At 44.2% G+C, this 25823-nt stretch overlaps 1 protein-coding gene and 1 long non-coding RNA gene across 3 annotated transcripts in view; one reads left to right on the forward strand and one right to left on the reverse strand.

Annotated features, from left to right (window-relative positions):
• Window positions 1-8770: 8770 nt before the first annotated feature.
• On the reverse strand, window positions 8771-17052 carry LOC136565224 (uncharacterized). 2 transcript variants are annotated; one of them, XR_010784823.1, is made up of 4 exons: window positions 16515-17052; window positions 11158-11393; window positions 10240-10443; window positions 8771-9349 (listed from the first exon to the last, which is right to left on the reverse strand). It is a non-coding gene; the product is annotated as an uncharacterized lncRNA (long non-coding RNA). The 2 variants fall into 2 exon arrangements; XR_010784824.1 differs by lacking the exon at window positions 8771-9349 and adding an exon at window positions 9567-9684.
• A 1108-nt stretch (window positions 17053-18160) lies between these two features.
• TAOK1 (TAO kinase 1) overlaps window positions 18161-25823 on the forward strand; it is a 59567-nt gene continuing 51904 nt past the window's right edge. Inside the window, exon 1 of the mRNA XM_066563539.1 lies at window positions 18161-18284. The gene's annotated coding sequence lies outside the window, so the exon portion shown is untranslated. The remainder of the gene's footprint in view (window positions 18285-25823) is intronic.

Below are 25823 nucleotides of genomic sequence, written 5' to 3' on the forward strand. Positions count from 1 at the left end.
TAGACAAATCGTCTCCACACACACATACCAGAAATCTGAATACAGAGGAAGGTGGGCTGTCTCTTTGTGAAAGACAAAGCAACTATGTCACTGCTTAGACGTGTCTTGTTATCAGTATTAGATTATCTAAAGCTTGCAAAAGAGAGAAAATAAATCCAAAATAATGCAGCCTGGGCCTCATGAAGCATGGGCATCCCACACCCCAACATGGTGTGTCCACACACGCTGGGCCTTCTCCACTGCCCATTGATTCCAGTGGCATCCTCAGGGATGCATTTTAAAGGTAAGAGTGGTTCCAGCAGGCAGTGCTGCCCCGTGGCCACACTGGGACATGTCCCCTCCAGAAGCACGAGTTCCTGTCAATCCCACTGTTTGCCCAGTGTTGCACCAGTTATAATGTGTATTAATATTCAACAGTTCTTCAGGATGTGTTCTCTGGAAAGGGAAGCTGGAGATTTCCGTGTCTGCTCATCTGCAGCAGTTTTCCTCCTTGCTGCTCTTTGGCAAGCCAACAAAGAGGCAATTTTCCTTGGAATTCCACACCCAGTGCCAAGTATTCCCACATCCAGGCACAAAGCTGGGCACAGCCAGTGTAATTTCTAACTCAGTAATTTATTCAAAGCTCTGTTTTATGAAGCTTTGAAGTGGATGGCTTTGCAGAGAACCTGCCATTTAAAGCTGCAAAATTAAGGCAGCATGGAATGAATCAACTGCTACAGGAATCATGAGAAAGTTTTCCTGGAGAGCCTGACCCAGGATGAGTTTTGTATTCATATTAAAATGCAGTTAAATTGAGAAGCTATTGAAGTTATTTTTTCAAGAACAAATTATTTTCTTTCAAAGGCAATCCTCTTTAAAACACTACATTTAGTTTCCATTAATTGTTTTCAGGTAAGTTAAAAGTGAAATTGTAAAATTAATCCATGAAAAAAATAAAATGCTTGCTTTGTAATATTTCATGTGTCTATGTCCTGTTTAAAACTCAAAACTGGGAAACCCCAAAATTACCATATTTATAGATATTGGGAAGGGCTCTTACACAAAATATGTGTGGCATTTATTTACATTTTTTTGCCACAGTGTTTTCATTTATAGCAGGGGTTCAGACTTGAGAAATTCTCCATATTCCAGCACATCCAACTTAACAAAGCACTCCAGCAGACCTTTAGTTCCAAGTAGGATTATAACCACACTGTTCAAAACCTTGCCACGTTTGGCTGCTGGCATCTCATGTGTTTCAGTACAAGGCAGTTGGGATTTACCAGTTGATATTCAAGTGTTGGAATCTCAGAATTAGTTCTCAGAAGCAGTTTAGCCAAGATGGATGACAGGGTACGAGTGCTGCTCACAGCCTGACCACAGCTATTCTCACAGAGCTGCTGCAGTTACATTCAGGTAAGGAGGAGCTTCTCCTTGACTCCATTTTTGTACTCTGCTGTGTACATTATTTATAGGTACAAAGCTGGTCTCTTTAAAGACTTCTCTCTCTAGAGGCAGCTGGATAGTAGGCATTGGGTTAGAGGTCTTAAAAAGCAGCAAAACCCGAAAAATTAAAAAAAGATTTAACCCCCTAGCTGAATTGTAAAAATTTCATATTTTACTCATCTTTCCCATCCCTAGCAATTTAAACATATCCATTTCAGCACATGCTGAATTATGATTTTTTTTTCTGAAAGCTTAGTTTCCAAATGTCATAAGCACACTATGCTAATCCTTCATTCACTCTCCAGAAAATTAAGGCAGTCTAGCACCAAAAATAACCATAGGGTATAGTTTTGTGAGGCAGCAAAACTGACGTAATGGCTGCTCCCAAAAGGGAAGGTATCTCTCTCTGCCCTGCCCTCACAGCAACACTACTGCTTCTCAGAGCCCATTTGAGAAATTAAACTAAAAAATAATTCTTCAGATGGAAAAGTGCACATTTTTATTCTGGTTAAGCTTCCTAAACTGTTTCACAGAGGAGCCAGACAAATATTAACACCCTGAAGAATGGGCTGTCACTACAGCAGCTCTGGAGTTGCCTTCCACAGCCAGCCTGGCTGCAGGGATGACCTTCTGGGAATTGGGCAGTGGGGACACAGCTGGGGTTGCAGCCACTTAAGCCATCTAATTTTATTTTGCTCATCCTTCAAAGTGTTTTGAGCAAGCTGTAGCAGAATGGCTGTGACCAGTGGGACTTCTGGTGGGTACATCCATTGTTTAACAGGACTCAATCTGAGGATCATCCCTGTTGTAAAAACACTGAAGTGTTCACACAGGCATGAGTAACATCTGCTGCCCATGGCTGCTTGCAAAATTGTTTACTAGAGTGCAATTGTATAAACTGGAGGCAGCTTCTTGGACACATACAAGAAGCAGAATGGGAAGCAGGCTAGCAGGTTCAGCCACATTGCTCATCATTACTTCTCTGGGATTTCAAAGAATCCTGGCTTTCAGACAATTCTGGATCTCCTCCTGCTTCTTAGGATCATCACAAGGGACCACAGAGAAATCCACACAAACACCTACCAAGGTGCTCTTGCACAAACTCCCCTGCTGTTAGAACCTGAGGCACAGGCAGTCCAGCCTGACTTACACAGGGAATTGTATCGGTCACTGCTTGCAGTGGACTTTAACCTCTGGAAGACAAATGAAAAAAAGCTCAATCCACAAATCCCAAGCACTTTTTATCTTGTTATACAACACAACAGTCACAAGGCTGCTAGTCGCATTTCATTCTCATTTCACTTGGATACCAAGCAGGTCTTTTGAAACAGGATTTAAAAAAAAAATTATTAGTTTTTAAATGTGGGTTGGGTATTGTCTGCATTTGGTTCATGGGGACTCCACTGCTTGTGTTTGCACTCAGGATCTCCATCTTAACAATGCCCAGGACTGACAGAACACCAGATCTGGAGGGGTTATTGTTTGAGTTATTACTGTGACTGCTGCTTCTTTATGTGGCACAGGACAATGATGGTTGACTACAAGATCAGGGATTGGGAAGAGCCCTTGTGAGAAGGAAATTTAAAAAGACTGGGACCATTCACCTTGGAGGGAGTGAATCAGAAAGAACACAGTGAAGGTATTGCTGAATGCGTAGCTCAGAGATAGCAGCTGGAGAACTTTTGTTCACCTTATCTCAAAACATAGGAATGCAGGAACATGAAGGGGAAAAAAAAAGGTAAATGAAAAGATAAGCAACCACCTTTTAATGTTTTGCATAAAATATATATCAGGATTCACTGATAAGCTACATTGTGAAGAGCAAAGTATTATTAGTTTTCTCAATGAATGGGCATAATTCAGCTAAAAGTAAACATTTGACATATAAAATAGAGATTTTGTTAGGATTACTATTCTTTGGAGCACAAGTGAGCTTATACCTCTTGGGATTTAAGAGGCTATTTCTGCCAGATATCCAGGGCCTGGGGAGCCCAAATAGAAGCAGGGTGAAGAACTTACTTTTGAAAACCCACCTCCTCTGAAGAACTCATGGACTGAATACAAACAAGACAGCTGATGGCTCTAGCTGGGGAGGAAATCAGACTGACTGGCAGGGCAAGCAATGGGCACTGTGCAGCAGATGCCTGTTAACATCCAGATTCCACAGAGGGATTCCTGCATCCTCAGCTTACTGGATCTGTGTACTATTTTATACAGTTCAGGTATTTTTGTTACTAAGTGAGGACACTGCAGGAGCCAAAGGCTAACCCTTGCCTGTATTTAGCCCTACTTCCTTATCTTGGAATCTGGTCCACAGTGCCACTCTCGTTCTCCCACACAGTTTCTGTACTTCACTGCTTACCTACTCATGAGGACTGAATTCCAGGACAAAGGCTGTTGTTCACAGCAAAGGGTTTATGGAACAGCTATTCTGGCATAGCTCCCCAGGTGGAGATACAGTTCATATAGGCAAAAGAACTCACTAAATCATCTCCTTAAAAGGCAAGCTACACCATCAGAATAAATCATCTCCACATCTTGGTTTTTTGCATGCCATTACTGCTGCAGGGTTAAGTCTGGGATTTTTACATTCCAACCTGCATAACTGTTCTGGCAAAACTAATAGTTCCTTGACCAGGAAAGGCCAGATACACCAGGAAACAAAATAAAACAACAACAACAACTACCAAACAAACAAAACACACCAATAAAAGAGATATTGCCTTATTTTCTTAACTGCATTTTTTGTAGGTATTGAAAAGAAGAATGAAGGAATGAGCCACAAGCACTGGCTCTGTTAACAATGGGAAGGGGAACTGTGTCCAAAAGTCACCTCTGGGGTGGAGAAAAGCAGTGGAACAGCAGTACACAGCAACCCTTATAAATGGGTTTATTTACTACATGTATGAAACAAAAATATGATGTCCTAATGAAGCTATAGTGGAACCCAAGTAAAATCTGAAGACATATAACTGAACCAGAATTCCAGACATAAGACCCCCCCCCCCCCTCCTCCACTACTAATTCATTCATCAAGTCCAATTAATAATATTCACTCTTCATTATCATCTTTTCACTGCAATAGACCTCATGGCAGCCCCAGGAAAGGATGTGAGTCAATCCTTGACTAAATGCCTCTGATTCACTAAGGAACCAACACATATAAAATCACTTAAGATTAAAAAATGCTAAGGTTTGCCTCACTGATAATTTATCTAATGGCTGCTAAGATTGGGTTAATGGGAGAAAGATGAGAGAGAACAGCACTACATCGCTATGGAAACTAGAATTTTCAAAATAAACACCTTTGCAGAACTGAGGTTGCAGATCTAAAATATCTTGGTTTTGATGTCACCTCCCTTTACCATGAGATCCAGCCAGGCTGACCAGTCAGGCATAGGGAAAAAGCTTGCATGTGGTGACAGAAGATATCCCATGGCTGATGTTCCTTGTTCCAGTGTAGGTATGGGCTCTGAATGAAAACTTCAGTGATTGATTTATTGCCTGTACACTTTTGGGGGTCTTTCTGCCCCACAGCCTGTCTGGCCAGGCCAATGCAAAATGAATCCATACCACTTGAGATGGGAAGTGTTACCTTTATCCCACTATACTGATAATCCTAAGTATTTGCAGTCTTTTTTTTTTTTAATATGTAGATATAGCTATATCAAGTGAACTATGAAACACGAGGTTTACAGCTTTTTGAAGTTCAATTCCCTTACTCACACTAGGAAACTCTTTACCCTGGAAATGGCTCCACTGCAGTTGCTGTTTAGGGTATCCAATCCTTTGCTTCCTGTTAGTCACAAATGGAAAATACAGTTGGTAACTTCTCCACTTGTGCCTGGGCAAAGGGTTTCTCATTTTAGACACAAACATACCTCCATATTCCACCTACCTTATACCATCTCACTGATTGCTGCTGTAAACACGTCAAGGCTCTAGAAATGCTGACTCACAGTGCTAAGACTATGGAAAATATTTAGAGCTGCTAAAGAAGCAAAGCCCAGCAGGTTTCCTGCCCTTCCTCCTTATCTGCAAGGCCCTTGCCATGACAGGCTGTAATGAAGGACCTTGCTTCCTGAGAGGAGGCAAAGAGTAGGTACTTGCTTCCTAAAGATAGCCCAGATTCCTTTGAATTCCCAGTTGCTAGCTAGTAATTGCAGGCAGGGGAAGACAACCCCCAGTGCTTACAACCACAGGGCTACAGATGTTGAGAGATTAATGGCTCCTGGGTAGGTTTTCTTGCCCAATGCAGCATTGCTCACTTCAGTGCACTTCCTGGGACAGAGTCAAGTTCCTTTAAAATGCCTCAGTATCTGCTACAGAAGGCTGTTCCTTACCTATGGACTTTACTGAACAGGATTTATTACTGATTCCTGCCTTCAGCACAGCTGAGTCAGAGCAGACAGGCAAATCACTGTTTGCTTTGGGAGGGTTGGTACCGATCAGGACACGGGCAAGCAGCATGGGGTGCAAATTCTGTTTCCCTGTGGGTGTGCCAGTGCAGGCAGGGAGAGGGACAGGAACTGGTGCTCACAGTGAGCCAGGGGCTGTGGACAGAGGTGGGGAGAGCGAGGAGAGTGGGGCTATCTCGACAGAAGCCAGTCTGGGTGCATTCTGCCTGTGTTAGCACACTGCTGCGCCCAAACTAATCGCCTCTGGATCTTATCCAAACGCCAAGCTGAGTGCCTACCACACCAACAGCCTGTTTTCCCCACTGGGAAGTGACCTGTTGTAAAAGGCAGAGCATTTAAGGAAACAACAAAGTTTTATACCCACACAATTCATGGGGCAAATAACTTCAGAAAGCTTAAGGAGCACGGAGCCTTTATGACCAGCTGGGGATGGGCAGGTTGCAGTGCTGCTCCCTTCTCCTCCTCCCATTACCTACACAGCTCATTTGCAAAGAAGCAGAGACTGATGAGCCACATTTACAAGCTGGGCAGGGCAGACCAAGAAACAGCTCTCACTGAAGGGAAGGAGCAGGCTGTGGTGAGAAATTGCAGTGCTCAGAAATGACTGTACTAACTGGTCATGATGATGGTATTGAGTTGATTTCACCTATAACCTGTTCTAACTGCAGTCTGCAATTAATGTGGCCTGTGGCATCTAAATGCACTGGGAGCACACAAGTAGGGATGCAGAGCTCCCTTTTCTATTGGCAGCTGACTTCCAGCTGCACATCAAATGAAATTCTCAGCAAGCTGATCATGCGCACAATTCTCTCTATACTTGTCAATATGGAGATGCATTTGGCTGAAGTCTCCCCCTTGTGAGGCAACAGGAGCCATTTTAAATAGGTGGGGACAGAGGCTGGTCCTACAAGACACACTAGTTTAAGAGAACAGTAACTATAGTGCTTTTGCCCTATTTATAGTGCTTACTCAAAGCAAACCTGAGGTCTTATCAGTCCTTCTGATAGTGACAGTGAAGGTGGCTCAATGTGAAGATGGCCCTGCACGAAGAATAGATTGGATCATAAATGCAGAACAGCTGCTTAAGCAGAACACCAGGAAAAGAAGCAATGATGTTGCTGGGCAGAGAAAAGCATTGCAAGAGCACACACATAGCCTCCTTCCTCCAAAGGCACATGCGCACTGCTCTCAGTCAGTCACATTTCTCTCAAGCTTCCTGGTAGCAGCATCAGCAAGTGCATTCTGTCACATCTGACTGGCTACAGGACTGTCCTCATCTGACAGTAATGACCTGGCCTCGATTTTTCACATTTTTGTTGTCTCCTTCCCCTCTTTCAGCACTATGAAAGCACCAGGCATGAAACCTGCAGCACAAAGGAAATTCTCACTAGCACAGCCTGCTGCAGTACACTTACCTCAGCAGCACAGGAGCTGCAGGCATGGCAAACCTCACATAACCTACATTAGATTCCCATAACGTTCCAAATCAGGCACTTAACTTCCAGACTTGGCTGAGACTCATCTCCATGGCCAGACTTAGTATACACAACAGAGACTAAAACTCTGAGGATCATGGTGTGCAGCTTTGCTCCTTTGGTAAAATGTAATGCTCTACAAAAACAGACAGTTCGACCCCATAAAAACAGCCTATTTTTGGCCCAAGAACAAATACTGAAATCCCCCTAGAACTAAGGGACATCCAGATTTCTCCACATGCAAATTGCACTGTAAAAGATCAGCTCTCTGGTTGAATGGCCACAGCAAAACACACTTGACATTGCCATGGCCTAGCCTCTGATCTGCCGCTGGCCAGAGGTGATGTCATGGGCTGTGTTCACTGTCTGGAAATGAGGAGCAAGAAACGCTGCATTGGCTGGCCAGCCCACCCAGTGACACATCCTGACATGGGCCACAAGGAGACAGGAACAGACCGATAACTCTCAAACTTCATGGAAACAAAACCCCAGGGAGAAGTTGTCTGGGTATGAGCACACTAACTTGGCCAGCAGCAGTGGGTCCGCCCATGCCTTTGACACTTTAGCCCATCTCTCCCTAAGTCCCTTCCCATCCCTTATCACCTCTCTTTCCTCAAAGCTTTTCAGCTAAACTGCTGCTGTCCCTGCTTTGTTTATCCAGTTCTACCTGCACTGAACAGGAGCAAGAGTGCTCTCCCCCGATGTCACCACCACCTTTGAGAAAAAAGCTGACCTGCAAGCTATTTTTAGCCACATTGTAAAGTTGTGGAGCTATTTTGGTCACATCTCTGTATGAAAGCTGCAGGACACTGACAGGCTCAATGATTGCCTAGGGCAACAGGGGCTTTAACTGGGAACAGGCACAGCTTGCAACTTTGCATTAAAGCTTCTGTGCCCTTCCCATGCCATAGGAGTCTTTAGACCAAGATTTGATTTCCCTTTCTTTTAGAAAAGGGTAACATACCTTCCTGAATTCTGCTGGATACCAGAGGCTCTGCAGGGCCTTTGCAGTGGTGGCCTCCAGCTTGCACTATCTCCAGCTCTGCAGAAGGTACTATTTATTCACTATTTATTCTGTGGGCTCCCTCAGTCCCATTTGCTTCATTCCCTAGGAGGAGGCAGGTGCAATTATGAGTTCACAAAAACACTGGACAAGATTTTATCAATCTTCCTTTGAATCAGACCTCTGTAAAAGATTAATAAACATTAGACTAGTGCCTGCTGAGAAGTCAGGGGCACGTAACTCTGTGTAGGTAAGAGGAATAACAGAAAGGAATCATTTGCATAGCAACATGTTGTTCTGAATACAGAGTAATTCCTGGGAGCTCTGGGGGTACGTCCAGGGCATGGGGCAGAAGGTGCCTGGTCTAGACAGTTGTTTTCTCTGGAGTGCCCAAGGGTTGGCTGCCAAGTTTGCTGGGGCTCTGTAGCAAGTGCAAAGCACAGGCAAAGAAAAAGTCAAGCAAACTGGGTTTAATAGAATTAAGTCCAGAGATACAAAAGGAATCTTGAAGGATATGAGATATAAGGTAAATGAGAGGAGAGAAAAAAAAACCCAAACAAACTGGTGTGTTTAGGACAGGGAGAGATGAGTCAGATCTATAAAGAAGGAACAAGAGAGTAACTATATGACAGTTTATGAACAGCTGTCATCCAACCCTCCCAGAAAATGTGCCAGAAACTGCTGTCTGCAGCTACAGTGCACATTTTTCCAAGACACCTCAGTGGTGTTAACAATTCCACACCTTCCCCATTTGGAACAAGCCCCTGATGCAGCAAGAAGAATCAGAATTTATCAAGTCAGATTTCAAAGTGTCTCTCCTGTATTTTTTCCCCCCAACTTTCTTCTAAAGGTGATTTGTTAACAGTTCTTACACTCAAACCTACATCCTGCTTCTAAGGTGAGCCACTCCTTACTTCACTGATGCAACTTGCACCTGGTTTCCTGAGTCAGCACAAGCCACATATCTCCTCTGCAGCCGGATCAGTGCCTGCTAACAGGATGAACTGTCCCAGGCAAACACTGGTGACCTGTTGCAAACAGATTTGATATGCAGACCATCACTGTATTTCACTGGGTGTCTCAGCAGAAGGAGCTGGTTTAACTCATTTGGTCCCACACAAGCACTAATTTGTGTTACACACTTTGCAGTCTTCATGCCAGGAAAATCAGCTGACCGTTAACTAATATCTTATGACATGTAAATTAAAACTAGCTTAATAAGAATTTAACTTTTTAGTCAATAGGTGGAAATGACATGGACAGAATAGTATTGTTTAATATGCTGTTATTTTAGCAGGACAGAATGGAACAGTCACAGTTCACATCAGACACAGAGATGTGTCCAGCAGCAATATGTCAAGACCTGTTGGATCAAAAAGCTCAATGAAGTGTTTTGTGTTTCAGCTTCCCCCAGAGCTATGCACAAGACTAGCAGCAAGCGTTACACAGTGAAAATGTTTTGGTCAGATGAAATAACACAGCAACATGTTGCATAATTCCCCTGTTGAGCTTAAGCAGCCTTTCTTTGGGACACTGCACAAGCAGGATAATAAACACAGCAAAGAGTGTCTGACACAACAGATAATCTATCAGCTCCTGAATGGTGGACCCATGCTTCTAGTAGCAGAATTTTGCTAGTGTAGGCAGTAACTACTTCACCCTTCATCATCATCTTTCTAGATTCATAGTTTTCATCCATTATCACACAATCTTATTGTGAGAGCATTAGTGGCATCATCACTTGTCTCAACTGATTATTTAATGGACATATCCTATCACCATTTCCACAATGTAAATATTTTTCTAGTAAATATAAAAAAAATGATATTTTTTTTTAAATAATCCTACACTTCTACACCTGTTCTATTTTCCGGTGTGGAAACACCAGGCATACAGTAATAAATCACATGCAGCTCACCCCATAGACGTAGACAGGGGTTGTCCACCAATTGAGTGGATCCCGGCAAGAGCACACACCACGCTGGAGCTGACGACTGCAGTTGTTCCCAATCTCCTCTAGGGAGTGCAGTCGGAAAGGAAGAGACGGAACTGCAGTGCACATGCCAGCTGGGAATCGGTGACTCAGGATATTCAGTCACAAATGGTGTCTGTCCATTTCCAGCTGAAGGCAGGGAGGAGCAATGAGGTTTGAGCTTGACCTAAGAGCAGAATTCTACTAGAACCCCACCTATGCTTTACTGTGAGAGAAAGGTCTGCCAAGGTACTAAAAATCAAGATATAAATTAAGCAATAGGACTTCAAATACTAGATCAATCATTTAAGCCAACATCCCCACAGCTGAATGCAGCATGGACAACACTTGTGGGGCTTCCATCTCTTATGGCCTGGTACATCACAATGTGAATCCATCAGATCATCCAGCACAGGTATGCCTAGTCTGCAAACATCATCCAGGCCTTGGTCTCTACACAAAGAACATCAGGGACATTTTTTAGAACTAGATGTATTTTTGTGTGCACATGCACAGTGCTCAGTACTAGAAACTATGCAGACCCATCAACTTATTTCCCCATGGATTCACAAAACAGCTAAGGAGACATAGCACCTGTCTGATCTCTGTGGTAAAGAATCATGGATAAAAAGGCCTAAGGTCACCTATTTTTCCCTTACAAATGATATGCATGCATTAATTCTGTGACCTGCTACACCTTCCTTAAAGAAGGACCAGAATGTAAAATATATCTACTCAGGATTTTTGTCCTCTATCCCAAAATAATAACAATCCATGTTCCCAGACTCAAGATAAAAAACTATTAAGAAATATAGAAGTCATACTACCATCTACCTAAGGCAAGGGGTAAGAGAACAAACTCACCAGGTAAGAGTCTGTGCAGGAGGGATGTACATACATTCAGACAGATGCCAGAGTTGATCCCAAGCACAGCAGAGGATGCAGTGACTTCTACAAATGTACTGACACTCTGTGACAAAGCAGCTCTGTGGAACCAGTGAGGAGCTGCAGCTTTGAGAAACCAAGAGACAGGAACTGTTGCTGCTTACGGACAAAGCTTCCAGGCTGGCACAGACAAATTTGCCACATACAGAAATTACCTACAGCAAAACAGGAGCAGACATTCACGTGTTCTTAGGACAGCAACCAGACCAACAGTCAGGGATTTCACTTTCAGTTTGAGTAGCAGCAGATGTCTGCATACCACAAGCCCCATTACTGACATAAGGAAAAAAAAAGAAGTCTGTAGACGCTGTGATAAATAAACAGGTAAAAAGGAACCATCAGCTCTTTCTTGACCTTGCAAATAACAGAGCATCCCCTCCCTGACATGTCCCATTCACTCTTAAATTTTCCTACCAGCATTGATTTCTGTTGCTGTCTTGAATAATACAGGTGGTTTTTTAAATGAAAGCAGGGAGAGGCAGGCTTAGCACCAAGAGATCCTCAGAAATCTGTAAGAATATTCCTGGTGAGGGCATAATTGATTTCCAGGGAGATGTTTATGATGTATGCATTATCACAATCTCAGAACTTCATTCCCCACCTATTTAGGATTCCCACACTGGATTACAACCTGCCTTCACATAAGAGATGTTGAAGCTTTCAATGAGGTCACGCCAGACTCTGACAAGCACTGATGGGTGAGTCATGCTGCAGTAGCCAGAGATACTAGCAACACATTTGTTAATCTGTATGCAGTCTAACTCTTTTTTTGGTCTAGAATCTTATTCAAGGGTGAAATACAATGTCTCAGAGATAGGTGCCTGCAGAATTGCTGAAGAGCAAGGCCACAGTTTCACAACTGTTTTATGGATTATAAGAATCCGTGCCTGGAAGCAAGTTTATAACAATGTAAAATGTTGTTTTACCTATAAAATCTGTAAAACAAGAGATCAAGATCTAGATAGGGTCAACAGCAGAGCTGTTCATTGCAGATCACTGGAAAAGCCACCATGCTAATATGAAATCTAGGAGTTCTCAGAGAGTTCCACCAACTCTTGTCCAGCAGTTCAGTCATCCTCTCCAGCAAACTCTCTTCCAGAGGCTACCTCCCTGTACCATGGTCAGCTGAGGTAAATACACATCCCTACACCAGCCAGTCTGGGACAAAGGCCAGGGGAGTCACAGCACTGTCAAGCTGGGGTCTGAGCTGAGATAGCCAGCACTAAGCCAGCAGGGTCAGGCACAGAACACTCTCTTCTGCTGACTCAGCTATGAGGGAAAACCTGTGGAGAAGGATTAGACCAGACAACAGCAACTTCTTGAACCACCACGGCAAAATTCCCCATGGAAGCTTTGGAAATGTGGCAAAAAGAACACAGAAAACCATGGAACAAATGAGATAAAAAAGTTTCTTCATCTTGGCTAAACTACTGGACAGCCAGGAAAAAGAACCAATAATGAAGGGAAGAGACAAAATAAATCTAAAAGAAATCCCGCAGATGGAGAACAAAGAAATTAAATGCTGTTGTATTTTCATTGCTGCGAAGCTAAATTAAGCTTCCTAAGTCAAGCAGAGAAATAATTGGTTTAGATTTCTATTCAGAAGACAGCATGAGCAGCAAGTGCCAGTGGAACAACTAACAAAAGGTGTCTTCCCTCAGAGAAAGCAAGCCAGCAGATTGCATAACTGCAATGAGTTTCCTCCCAGTTTCACATTATTAGTCACCTTTCTCCCTTCTCTGCCAAAGGCCTCTTCTTACCCATCCATCCAAGGACCAGAGCCAAGGCCTTTCCTGTGCTGCTGCTTTCCATCAGTCACTCTTCAATATCCAGGACTCCATAATGGGTCCTTGTACCCATTGCAGGTATTCTGAACCAACGCCAGAGTGAAACCCCCTTCAGCCCTGCTGCTGGGGAAAAATCTGAGATACCTAAACAGACTCTCCTTGTAGTCAGCTGTCGTGGCCTAAAAAACAGTTAGTTCCAAAATTTTGAAAAGATTTCAAAGAAAATTTATTGCAAAGACCCATGGAAGAGCTCTCACTAGCAGAAGACATGCTACCTAGAGTCCCTTGGAAACCTGTTTGACTCAGGTGGAAATGACCTACTGGCATTTATTTGTAATTGCCCAGCATGGCAGTGGTTGGGGAAGGAAAAGCCGTTGAGTCAGACTGCAAGCCACTTTTCCACTTTTGTCTGGTTTCCCAGAGGGCAGAGTCAGAAGGCTGAGATTCTGTTTATGTCTCTGACACTCATTTCCCATATGACCTTGGCAAGTACTTCTTCTTGTGCCACCATTTCCCCATTTCCTAATAGCTAAAACCGCTCAACTCATGGAACAATCGTAAGTGCACAGCAAGGAGCATCTAATAAAAGGTAAGAGAAGAGTGAAGTTTTATAATTGTTGTCATAGAATACAAAAGCAGTTACATAATAATGTCAGTATTGCTTCATTTTTGTCCTTACAACAGGAACTGTCAGAGGCACACTGCCTGACATGGTATCTTCATCCCTGTGGATGTACCCAAGCATTTACATCATTGATACAAAGCCAGATTGTTGTAATCTGGAAGACTCTACCTCGTTTATTTTGACCAGCCTTTCTCTAGAACATGTTTTTCCTGTATAACCTCATAACCCATAATAATGGCCCAAAGTGCACTATAGGAATGATGGCAGGTTTCATGTGCTAGTAAAACAAAACAATTCCTCACTTGTGCATTGCACAACTAGTCACCCACTAGAACACACAAGTGCTTATCTTCTCTGCAAGCAGAAAACAAGCTGAAAGTTAGTTTCTAAATTAGTACATCATACATACAAAGAACACATTCTAAAAATCCCAATGGCATGAAAGAATTGAATTGGCTAAAATTACATTCTGCTTGTATGATAACAAGTTTCTAAGAAAAAGCATTGATAACTGCTGTCCACAGCTGCTATATAATTAATAACCAAATTTCTCTGCTTCAAGTGCTATGATTTCTTCTAAAATTTACAATTGTTTGCTTAAAAATGGCCAGATTCAAGCAGCATTTGGACTAAAGGCTGAGGAAGGCATGGCTGTAATTACAGCACCTGAAACTGTGCCCTAATCACACTCTTATCTTTCTTATCTACTGCAAGTATTTATAAAGCAATGATTACTGTACTAGGCCCCATCACTGCTCTGAGTTAGTTCTGAACCAGCGCCTTCATATTGCTGTAAGAAGTTTACACTGCTTGAACTGGTGTCATTCTGCTGAGACAGAAAGCCAAGCTTCTCATCACTTCAAGTCATTAAAAAAAAATAAACTATGAGACACCTCTACAGAAGCAGGGGTGTTAACCCCAATGTCCTGGCCAAACTCCCTGCTCGAGTAATTAAAATGTGCCTTGAATTAATTCTTGCCACAGTTTCCATTGGACTTAGTATTGTTCTCTGCTTCCTCTCCTACAATATCATGGAGAGCTGGTGCATGCTCCTAAAGGTTCTGTCCATGTTGGAATGTCATGTGGGTCTAGTCCAGGGCCAGCTCTGCAGAGCACATTGGGAGCAATGTGTTGAAACCAGTTCTGCCTGTCAGCTGAACCGCTAGGCAATTTGTAATATTTATTTATTGATGTTCTGGCACCTCCTTCAGACAGAATTAACTTTGGGTATAGCTATCTGACAGATAGACTGGTGCAAATCCCAGATGCAGATATACATAAACCTGTTTAGTTCTTAAGTGGACTAAATTTGCATCAGGAAATTAGCAAATGAAGCTGAACTAACTTTCTAGATGCTTACTATGGTCTTTTGAGAAGGCAGCAAGAACATGCCTAATGCAATGGACTAGGAAAGCTAAATGTGCTGTTTAGTTCAGCTGGCAACAATAAACATAATTTTCACACTGGCTGTTCCTTCAGAATTTCAGTGAACTTTTTCCAGTCTGTTCACAGACTATACTGGATATTTTTGAAGCAGTCACTGAATACATATCAAATGCAGATCTAGCATTTCAAGTAAAATACTTGATAGTTAAGGGCAAAGCATTAGTCACATATTTCTGCCTCCAATGTTAAGAGACTCTGAGGATTTTTACCTAGACCTCTCATTATCTTTCATGTGTGTAACATTAAGAGCTGTGGCCCAGACTCTCTGCTGGCATTTGCTGGGTTAGCTCCATGGACCTCAGTAGCTCTCATAATTCATGAGCTTTACAGGCAATTTGTCTGCAGGAAGAAGTACAAGATCAAGATTCAGAAGAACCTGATTCTTAATTCCACCTTTTGACCCCATGGGCGGATCACTCTCTCTTACTGCTCCATTTTGTTCTCCCATCTCCAAAAGCAAATTATATCCACTAATTCAACAAAACAAGTACAAAACCAAATTAGTATCAATAGGCCACGCTGAGCAGATTCACATTAAACACCATTCTTCCAACATTTGAAAACACAAATGTTTACCTTTCAAACATGCCCTTAATTTCCCCAGAAGCGTGCCTCCCGTATTATTTCAGAAGACAGAAACTGTAGTTTCAGAAAGCGGATGGTTTTATTTTTGTGTCATTACAAAAATGCCTTTTAACTTGTCAAATGATACACTACAAATATCTTTGGCAGATGAATGAAACCAAGTTTCCTGTCAAAGCTGCCAACTTCAAGGTTGAGATCATCAGATAAACCTTTAGTTTGCCTCTCCCAATACCCACAACAACATATGTTTGAAGTGATCCACGTTTGTCTCACTTTTCCTATAGGGATTTGAAAAGGCAAAGTACCAGACCACTTTGGGACAAGTTCACAAAACTCTAGATGTGGTCCACAATGGTTAGGGCCAATAACATTCCTCAGGTGTCCCCCCATCCCAGATTAAAGTCCTGAGTAGCTCTGCCTATCTAAAGGCAAATGCAAAATTCACCTAAGCCATATCCGGGATCACCTCAACACCTGCTGGATACAAATTTCTGTTAGATTATGTGGAAAATAGGAAGGAAGTTTGTTTCATCCATTTTATTTCAGCAGTAGAAGTAATACTGGATTTACAGAGTAAATTATTTTATACTGGGGACATCTCAAAATTGAGTATTTGCAGGGTACTTTATAACAGAGCGCACTGCGCCTGCAGTGTAATTCTGAAGTCAAAAACGGAAGCCATCCCTACAAACACACCTTTGACAAACTTTGTGTCTTATGTAACTGTTTCTATTAATTTATTATCAGGATGTCAGTACAAATTGTTATTTTGATGATTCCTTGTCTCCATACTGCTGAAAGGGAAAGCAACGATAAACACAGGGGAGACTGACCTCAGTGATTTCCTCTGTTCAGGCAGGAGCACAATGCGCTCAAACACCATGACAAGGAGAAGTGGACTGTTTAGAATTCCTCCAGCTGTAATCTACAGTAAAAACAAATAAACAAATATGTGACTACAAGACGTGATAATTAATCCCTGCATGAAGCCAACTGTTATCTCTGCTTCATAGATGGAGATACCAAAGCACACAAAGGCTCAACAACCTACCAAGTTCAACACCCACCACTGAGAGCCAAGAGTACAGTTTAGGAGACCATGTGCTCAACCCATGAGATTTTTTTTTCCCTCTTCTGGCCACAACCCAGATACAGCTCGGCCAAGGGCAGGCTGAAATACACCCATTTGGTGAGGGCAGCTGCACTAGAGCAGTCACCTACCACCTCCTGGGATTGTCACCGCCTGTAGATGAGCTGCTCCCGGCCAGAGAGGCAGCTCCACTTGGCTCCATGGCCTCACCATAGCCAGCCTGCCCCGAACCCACTGTCCTCTGCCACATTGCCCCCAAAAAGCTCACACCCGTGTCAGGCCTCTCCCCTACACCTCTTCTTCTACCCATGTCCAGGCCCCATGTACCCCTTTGCTGAGCCCCTCATCTCTCTGCCCCCCCTCCCGACCTTTCCTCATTCTCCCTCAAGCCTGCTACCCCTCAAAATGCTGTCTGAGCTCAAATGGCCTCGGCAGCAGCCCCCCACCACATTGTCCCTCAGGCCCCTCTCACCCCTTAGTGTCACCACATAGGGCTTCTACAAACCCTCTGTCCCAAACTCCCCTCAGCCAGCTGTCTCCTATTCACCTATCCCTCAGCAGCCCCTCACCTGTCCCCTGAAAACGCCCCTCACGCCAAAACGCCTCCTCACACAACCCCTCACAGCTGGTTACTCTCTCCTCACACCAACGACCCTTCCCCCAAGAGCCCCTCACACCAACGGTTCCTCCTCACGCAGCCTCTCACAGCCAGCTGCCCCCTCCTCACAAGAGCCTACCAGACCAACGCCCTGTCCCCACAGAGACCCTCGCACCGACACCCCCTCCTCGGAGAGAGCCTCACACCGAGAGCCACTCGCCCCTCACACCGGGGACCCCCAAGCCCGCCGCCCGCTCCTCACGCAGCCCCACCCGCCCCCGCGCCACAACTGCCCCTCCACCGCCCCCTCGCGGCCCCGCCCCTGCTCCCCCCGCCGCCCCCAGCCCCTCCCGCCGGCCGCGGTGGTGGGGGGGGGGAGGGAGAGGGCGGCGAAGTCTCGCGAGAGGGGCGGGCGGGGGCCGCTGGCTGCGGGCAGCGCGGAGCGGCGGCGGCGGCGGCGGCGCAGCCGGAGCCCGGGCGGCGCTGAGGGGAGGTGGCGGCGGGGCGGCGGCAGCGATCGCGGCCCGGCACACGGACCCGCTCCGCCGCGGCGGCACGGCCGGCGCCGCCCGCCCTCCCGCACGCCGCGCCTCCGCGGCGCGGCCTGGCCGCGGCTCGGCGAGCGGGGCCCAGGCAGCGGCGGCGGCGGTGGTAGTGGCGGCGGTGGCGGTGGCTGAGCGCTCCGCCGCGCCCGCCCTGCCATCTTAGGTGCCGTGCCCCGCCGCCTTTGTGCCCGCCGCGCCCGGGCACCCGCGGGGGCCGGGCCCGACGCCCCTCCGGGGGCGCCTCCCCCCGCGGGGCCGCCGCCCCTTGCCCCGCTCCTCCTCCTTCTTCTCCTTCTCCTCCTCCTCCTCCTCCTCCTCCTCCTCCTCCGCGGGGGGCCGACCGGCGCTCCCAGCCCGGCTGCGGCGGAGGGTAAGGCAGGCAGCGCGGCGGGGGGCTCGGCCGGGGCGGCCCCGGGAGGGTGCGGGAGGCGGTGGGTGGGGGGGGCGGCCCGGTGGGGCCGGCGCCTCCCCCGCCGCGCTCTGCGGCACTGCCGCAGGGTCGGGGCCGCCGCCGCCGAGCACCGGCGGGGGAGCGGGCGGTGAAATGGCGCTTCCCGCGGAGGGGCGGCCTCGGGCGGAGGGGTGTTCCCCGCTGTCAGGGGCCGCCGGAGGCCCAGGGCTGGGGCCGGGGCCGGCCCCGCGGCCAGGCGTGCCCAGCGCCGCGGCCCTTTTTGTCTGCGGCTCCCCCGGGGGCTCCGCCGCCCGAGCCCCGACCCCCAGAGGGGCTTTGGGATCCCTTGGAGACCCGCGCGGATTTATGCCCTTTTATTTTTTTCACCCTTTTTTTTTTTTTTTTTTCCTCTCCTCCATGCCCCTCGCTCCTCCCCAAGCGGTGAGTTTTCACTGTATATACCATTTTGTTCGGTGCTGGTGTGGGATTTGGCTGAAAGTGACCTATTTTAAAGACCTTTTATTGCTCCCCTCTCAGCAATGCATGTGGCGGCCGATTCCGTTACCCAAATAGCGTTTCCCAACCATTTTAATTTGTCAGATTAAAACATCTCATGGAGGCTGGATTTCTGTAACCCAGCGTATGGGTATGTCGTTAGAAATACCTCTCACCCAGCTTTGCTGCAAGCATCTTTGGAGCATCAGAGTTGACCTTTGTCACTGTGAAAGCAGAAATAAATACCAAGGCGATACCTGGGAGATGCAGTTGTACCATTGTGTTGGGCGCGGTACAAGAAATGGGGGGGGGGGGGAGAGAACCAGAGATTAAAATGGTTGTTGTCAAATGTAGATCTTTACATGCCTTCGGTAAAAAATATGACAGATCGGTAACAGCCCTGAGGACTTCTAATATATTTTCTTAGAAAAACGTTTCATGTTTATCGTGCTTGTCTCTGCTGCTTATCATGGTACGGAGTATTTCATTAGGTGGCATTTTAGTGGCTCTGTTGGTTAAATAGCAGTTGCATTAACTAGTTGAACAAATTGTGTCCTTCACCTTTGACTATTGCATTTTGAGAGCCGTTACAGCAGTGTGCCCATGCATGCCAAGGGCGGATTAATAAGATGTTACCTAAAGGTTTGGATGTTATTGATTCCTTACTATTAATGCTATTTATAGTGCGTTTGACGTGGCTCTTGTTTTATGTATTTGGATAAAGGTTATCAGCTTGGAATGCTTCAGATGAAACGTTTCAAAAATACCACCCCAAATATATATATATATATATATATATATATATATATGAAATTGAACAATATAGTTCAGATCCTCAGTGTCTGAAAAACAGCTTTAGCAGATAGCACATAATAGTGAAAACCGTGGAAAAGTGATACATTTTGACACTAGGGAAGGCTTGTTTTCATATTTCAGGATTACAGAATAGCAACTTCTGTTGCAATAAATACAATTTTTGGTATGCTTTTCTTGAGCCTGTATTTTCCTTGCCTTTGTACCTCCTCATAGTTAGTGTGCCATAGTTTCTGCTACTTATGTCCAAGGGCAAACCTAATCAACGATTGGCTTGAGCCTTCATATTAGATTCTCCACAACATTGGCCTAGTTCTGACTGGTATGTTTGCCATTTTTAGGACTCCTCTTCCTTTTATCCATTTGCTGAAATACATTGATAAACTTGAACCTCAGTTTGTCCTTTGAACTTGACAGAAGGTTTTTCTCCTCTGTTAACAATATCTCAGTGAAGAGAAGGTGGTTCTGATGGAACAGCCTAATTTTAAGTTTAATCCTGCTGAAATACTGCTGCCTGAAGTAAAAACTCTTTGGATAGTTGAATATTGTTTTTCTTTTTAAGTTGAATGAATTAAGTGTTGGCTGTACAGGACCACATGTTGGCATTAAAATTATGCACAGATAAGGTGGCTTAGGCCTCAAGTTAGACTATTTGAAAAAGTTATCTATGTCCTGCTGTTAAATACCAGTGTAAGCTAAACTGAAGAACTTTAAATGTTTACTTACAGCTAAATAACATTTCCAATTGTGTAGTTTTTCATCTCTAGCTCTATTCACCAGTTTTTTTCTCCAGAATAACATGTTTTAATGAGTAGTAGGACAGTCTCAGATTTTATGCTTGGTGAGATTCATTAGAAGAGAAACAAATATCACACTAATAATTACATCTTCAGATGTATCCTAGTAGTGGATTTCCTGTAATGAGGATGTTTTGTAGAGAACAATAGATATGGCAGCAATTTCAGAGATTTGTTTTAAAGATGTTGTAGGTAGCTGACTCTGCAGTAGTGAGTTCCACTTTGACACAACCCTTGCATACTCAACATTAGGTGGTTTCCCGGTGTAATTTTCTTTCTAGCAAAGACAGACTGGATATACTGCTGCTGTTGTCTCTCATGTCTGTCTCTACTGCAAGGATATACTTCTGATCTAACTTAGTAGGGAGTGAGGTCATTTGCAAAATATGCCTCATAGAAGTTTTTTTTGACAGTATAGGTATTTTGTCAAGTTAGAAGATAATTAGGGTTGATCTGGCACTCTTTGTGATCCAGAAGTGGTGAGGAAGCTATGGTAAATACCACTTGCCTTATTCCATTCTCAATGGAGTGTTTTGAAGAACACTCCCATAATCACTAAGATCCTATCTTAGAAGCATTTTCTGTTGTGTTCCTGTTCATATTAAAATCAAGTAAACAGCACACTGCTAGATTGAAGTGCATACTAGAAATAATAAAAATCTTTGGTGTTACCAGGGGTGAGCCATGCTCTTGTCTTCTGAATGGCATTGCTGCTGGGTGGCCATTACCTTTTTCCTGTTCAAATGTGCTGTGTAGTATCAAGGATTTTACTTTTATTTCCTTTTGTGATCCTGGACAAAGGGAAGAGCTGGGCTCCAACCCTGGACTGGAATCGTGTCTAAACTGGAAAGCTTCCTGGGTCTGACAGCAAGGTTTCAGTTCTGTCCTCTCCTGGTTAACCATGCTTGGGACAAGCTTGCCTGTAACAGCACAGAGCAGGATGATTTGGTACTTTCTGAGACCCACATCTGTCTTTTCTTGTATAATATTGAGTGTGTCCTACTCTTCTCCACCAAGTGCTCCTTCTGGATGGACACAGTGCAGGATGAAGCTCTGATATGTGAGGCCTGGTGCTCTCTGGCAAATTCCCCTTACTCAGGTGTGCAGTCCTGTCCTCCACCTGCTTCTCCATGTGTCATTCCATTGGCTCTGCTCTTTGATCCTGCACCAGCAGAAAGCTAACCTAAGGAAAAATACAGTTTTGTGTCAGCTTGGTGATCTGAAATGGCTCAGTGCACAGTGAGGTGAGGTTAGAGACAACCCCAGGGATGGGGCTGCACCACCACAGCCAGCAATGAGGTTTAAAGACAGAGATGGCTGGTGGCACTTTTTGCTGAACTTGTAGTGGTTAGGTTTCAGGATTCTTTGTTTTTATTGTCCTTTAACATGCTGAGGCATTGCTGATTATACATTGATTTCTCTGTGGAGAAGAGACTGAAAAAAAATCCAATGGACAAAGGGTCAGAAAATCACTAAACCCCTCATGTGAAGTTCCAGAGGGAGAGTCCTTCCTGTGAAAAAAAATTAAAATATAAAACCATGAAATCAGAGGTGAAATGCAAAGTGTCTGAAGGGAAGAAGTGTGCAGAAAATAGTAAGAACAGATAGAGAGCTGTTTAAAAGCAGAGTTGGCTTTTACACACTATTCCTTCCTCTTTGCCTAAGTGCTCATTTACAGTACAGAACATGGAGGAGGGAATACTTTCTGAAGGCCCTTAGAAACACAGTGGACATTAGCCAGCACAGTGGGGGCTCCAAACGTGGTTTTTAAAGCAATTTTTGAACAAATACTTGATGATCACTGGAATTGCAGTATTTTTTTAATTGTGAAAGGGAAGCCATTAGGAACTTCTAATACTTGATGAGAAGTCAGTGCATTATTACTCTTGATTTTTTTTTCACATTCTGCTAAATCTTTGTTTCTTTGCCAGAAGAAAAGGCAAGGTAGCCACTGTAAACAAAACATGAAATTGCCAAAGCAGCAATAATTTTTGTCTAAACAAAGAAGTTTCTCCAGTTTAATCAGAGCTTGCCGAGGACAGATCCACAGCATTAGTTACACACCTATAGCTTGGAGCTGAGTTTCCTTTCTCTTGGGTTGGTGAGAACAGTCCAACATGAATTGGAGTGATGATGGCTGCTTAATACAACTGGACAGTAGCTTGTAGTTTTGCCTGCTGTATTGCTTGGCTGGAAACAGTTTTGATTTTTCTTTAGGGGTCAGAATGGGGTGACAGCATGAGATTTACATATTGAGTATTGTCCTTAGGATGGAAAAGGCTTGAAATGTTTTGTTTGGGGGAAAAGTTAGATCTTGAGGAATAAAAGTAAAAGTCACAAAACTCTAAAGCTGGCAGGTTCTTCAGTTTTCTGTGCCTGTGATCTTCCAATGACCCTTATTACACTCCTGGCTACAGCCATACAAATATTTTCTTTAGAGTGAGATGTAATTTTATAAAAACAGTTTTCTCCTACGCTCATTGAGTTCAGCATGTTTACAGGGCAGCCTCCTATCAGAATGTGGGGGAACAGTGCCTGTGAGTTTCATTGGAAGCTTTTATTGCATGTCAGCTTTATCAGTCCATATTTGAAAGGAAAATTTTTGATGTTTACTGTTAATCTCAGAGATTTTTGCTTTAGCTTTAGACTGAAAGCCAATATGTATTACACTTGATTTCTTAAAATGTGAATAAAGTTGCTTTCAGCCTTTCACTTAGTTCACCTAAACTTTAAAACTTCTTTTACTTCCCTTTAGCCTTCTGCCATTAGTTGAGCACTGCTAGGCTCGGATTTTGGGGGGTTAGGTCCTTAGGATCAGTGCTTCCCTTTGCGTTGCTGGTTCAGCTTCAGTTCACTCTGCTCTGGCTGATTTCTAATGTCTGGAAAGCTTTGGGGTCCAGGAGCATGGGAAGGAGGAATATGCAAGTGCAAATATGTTGAAAGTGTGGGGACCATTTCTTGTAACACTTTTGGCTTTCTCCCCATCCATGTGTTCAGTCTGTTTTCAAGCACCCAGCAATCTTTCCTCTTCCCTGGCATTCCACTGCTCAAGGGCAGTAACAGACCCATGAGCCCATGCCCAGAGAAATGTTGGACTGAGATTTCTTGGAAAGAATCTCATGTGCTATTGCACATATTTGGTATTTTTGCCTCCTTTACCATTCTTAATATGCAGTTCTCATTTCCTACCTCAGTCCCCTTTTAATTGGTGGCTGTCCCCTCCCTCCTCAGCTGAGATGAGAGGAGAGGTTATTTTTGCTAGTGCTGTTTCTCAAATAGGCCACGGCTATCCAGTAAGTAGTGCAGTAACTTTCTCCATCAGTTATTAGGATTTCTCAAGCTCTGTCCCGGTGGCAGTGCAACATGTTTCTCCTTTAGTTCTGGCTTGCAGTTGTCACTAACATTAACTCCTCCCAGTTCCCACTTCCTTGTAACCCAATCTGAATAAAGATCATGGGATTTGAATGCGCCTTGCTTTGCTGCTGCTGCTCTGGATGTTTGGGTTGTCTCTGTGCTCTTTGTAAACTGTGTGCTGTGATCTTCTTTTTGGCTTTGCCTGTTTCAAGGAGCAGTTGACAGTTGTTAAAATCGGTTCTGGGCCAGCTGTGATTTGATGCGATTAAACTGTGTTAAATGTGTTCCAGAACTGTTTCCTGGCCTAGATAGCAAACTAGTTAAACCCTGGGTTTGGAATCTATTTTGGTATGATTTCGCCCTGTACCCCTAGGTAAGCTGTGTCCCTCTTTGAGGGTCAAACAGAACACAGGGTTTGTGCACAGCACCCGATCTTCTGCCTTTAATCCATCACTCTCCTGTGTCTCCTTGGGCTTTTTAAATTAGTCTTTGCATATCGAAGTCTTGTCTTGAGAATTATGTGCTGGGCTGACTGCAGTAATGTGGTTTTGCCACCCATAAAGACCAAGGTGCAGTGATCTGATTTTCGCTGGCATCAGCTGAGCTGGTACAAACCCCCCTTTATACTGGCTTGGTATGTCTGGGTATGCAGCCAGGCTCTTGGATTGGGGTTTTTATGAAGGCTTGCAACTTCAGTTAAAAAAGAGGGTAACCTTGGCCTTGACAAAAATTCCTGCTGTCTCCTAGAAGTGCATGTCAGAGTTGGGAAGGAAATAATGATACATTTCAGAGGCAGTGCCTTGCAAAGAATGCCAAGCTCCATTTTTATTATGGGTTAATTGCCATATAGGCAAACCCTGAACTCTTACCTGTGTTTTTGGCTTAATTTTCCTTCTTCCCTTTCCACACAAACCCCCCTCTAACACATGCTTTGAAGTGTTTAAAACTAGGTTAGTCTCTGGCTGGAGGTGTGTGGTAGAACCTCCTTTTAATTCTTGCTGGGACCTGCCCGTTTTGCAGCAAGAATGCAGGCAAACCCATCTGAATGCTGATCATCTGTCCTTTGTAAGTGATGGAAGGTTATTTTTCCCTTCATTTGACACAATACGTGGGCAAGGAAATCCTAGAGCATCTCCATTCCAGAAGCCACCTTGAGTGGCCAGATCTGCACAAACTGGAGTGCTCATGGAGGTGGGAGAAGAGGGTTTAGGGAGGATGCTGGGGCTGAATTTAGGTGGTTGCATGACAATAACTGGAGATATTTCTTCTGCTCTCAGAAGATGTTGCTGTCAGCTGCTAGCTCAGTAGTTGACCACATTCTTAGCAGATCAGCCTACACATATGTCCTGAACTGACCAGAGAATTCAACATTTCTATTGCTGACTGGAGGGACAGAGCACAGGGAGCCAAACACTAAGATAATCTGTACTTAAGAAGACGTCTGAATACGTGGTTTTTTATCCAAAATAAAATGTTATGGAAGAAGGAAGTCTCCATCCTCACCTTTGCTTTGACTTCATTACAATACTGATGATGTAAATTTATTTGCAAAAACAAGACTGGGCAAAAGATTCGTTCCTGATTTGACAATAACATGCAGAGTGCTTTGAATACTAGACTAACGTGAAAATAGTTTACTTATAAAGTACATGATTTACCTTCACTAGCTCATAATTAGTCACAAAACCATAAAGAACATTTAAAGAATTGTTTGCAAGTTTATTCAATAAAAATTTGACATGGAATTTTTGATGCCCAGTTTTAAAAATATTTTGGAAAAGCCCTTAAATTCTCCCAAATATTTTAGTGCTTTTTCTTGAATGGCTCTTATATCTTGAAAATGCTAATTAGCACATTATTTTAAGTCTGTCACGTTTTCCTCTGTTGTTGGAATTGGTAATTGTGGACCACAGTGCAGGTGGGCCATCACATTGGGCTCTGGAGTTTCTCCACAGTGGCTGGTCCAGCACCAGGGTGTGTGATCCTCATTTGAATAGTCTTCCCATGCTGTGGGAATCTCTGGTACTGAAAAGTAATTACTCTGGTGACTATAAATTGG

Source organism: Molothrus aeneus, chromosome 20 (genome assembly GCF_037042795.1).
Source record: "Molothrus aeneus isolate 106 chromosome 20, BPBGC_Maene_1.0, whole genome shotgun sequence".
NCBI lineage: Eukaryota > Metazoa > Chordata > Aves > Passeriformes > Icteridae > Molothrus > Molothrus aeneus.